This window comes from Microtus ochrogaster, chromosome 16 (genome assembly GCF_000317375.1).
Source record: "Microtus ochrogaster isolate Prairie Vole_2 chromosome 16, MicOch1.0, whole genome shotgun sequence".
In the NCBI taxonomy this organism is placed as follows: Eukaryota; Metazoa; Chordata; class Mammalia; order Rodentia; family Cricetidae; genus Microtus; species Microtus ochrogaster.
The window spans coordinates 36528453-36530064 of record NC_022018.1 but is presented as its reverse complement, the minus strand read 5'-3'; positions in this window follow the sequence as shown (position 1 = coordinate 36530064).

Sequence of the window (1612 nt, the reverse complement as noted above, 5' to 3'; positions counted from 1 at the left end):
AAAATAAAAGAAATAAATATCATTTATTTATTATTACTTTAATACTGTATTTCCTGCCCTAACAGTCTAAAATAGAAACTAAAATGCAATCTTTTTCATTAAAAACCATAGGTAACATATTTCCATTACTTTTCATTTGTGGAGGTAGAGAAGGAAATGTGCTCTGTAGAAAGCGCAGGGATGGCCAGGCAGGATGCTCTCGCCCCCTCACTGCCTTTCTGAAGACCCTTTGAGACCTTGAGTCTTTGACCAGGCCCCACTGCAGAATAGTTTGAACTCTGTGACCTCTTTCAGGTTTGGGTTGGTTATTATTTTTGTTAACTATGGTTTTGCATTGAGGCCTGAGGAAAAAGATTAGTCACTGATTACTACAATTTCTGACATCCCAGGAATTAATTTTTTGTTTTTGTTGACTGTAGTTTTTGCATTGAGGCCTGAGTATTTTTTGATTCTAGAACTCCTTTTTTGGTTGTAATTTAGTTTTCTGACTTTTTCCTAACATTATTTCTACCAGTTAATTTTAAAATGTACTTTTAACCTGAAATTCTGTAACAGGCAATAGCAATTCACTTTAAAAAATTCTACTAATAGTTATTTTGGAAAATTAAGTTTATGCCTTAATGCAATAAGGGAAAATTATAAAATTAAAAGTTTCTGATTTCAAGGTGGCTTGGTGGGTCAGGTGCTTGCCGTGTTAATATGAGTCTCTGAGTTGGATCCCCATCACCCTTGTACCAGCCTGGCATCTCTTATTCTAAGACTGAGGGCTGGAGACAGGCAGCTAAATCCCTGGAGCCAGCAGGCATCCTAGCAGGATGGGGAGCGCCACCTTAAGTGCCAGAGAGAGAGAGAGAGAGAGAGAGAGACAGAGAGAGAGAGAGAGACAGAGAGAGAGAGAGAGAGAGAGAGAGAGAGAGAGACTGAACACCAGGAAGGTGGAGAGCTACAGCAGGGTAGCCCTCCACACCTGCACGCATGGGGGAGCACACCTGCACACATACCACACACCACATATGCACATGCACACGCCTGCACACACTCTTTTTTTCCTGATCTCTGTTGCAGAAACCCTTTAATGTATGCCATTAATAATGAAGAGATAGACTGTATAACCTGTCTAATATAAATCCATAAAGAAAATGCGAGGCCAGCCTGACCTACAACAGCTAGTTCCAGGACAGGCTCCAAAGCCACAGAGAAACCCTGTCTCAAAAAAAATCAAAAAAAAAAAAAAAAAAAAGAAAAGAAAGAAAATGCAATTATACATTATAAACTATAAGAAAAGATGGCCTTTTGACTTTATTTTAATGAAATGCTTTTATAGTAGTGATTTTTCTCTTTTGACCTGTGATGGATAGGAGGTTAATTGATGTTAAATGGATGCTTTGTTAATCCTTCATCAGCTACTAAATTGGTATGGCGGAGTCCAGGTCAAGACTGCACAGGGCCACGACCAGATTGTTTTCTCAAGGAGGGTTATGGATTCCACCCTCCCCTTCTCCCCCAAAGCCCACACCACTCTCCAGCTGTCTGTGCAGGGCCCTCTTCCATCTCCTTCCATCTCCTTTCCTGCTCTCTCCCCTCCCCTCATCCCTCTAGCTCTCCCCACCCC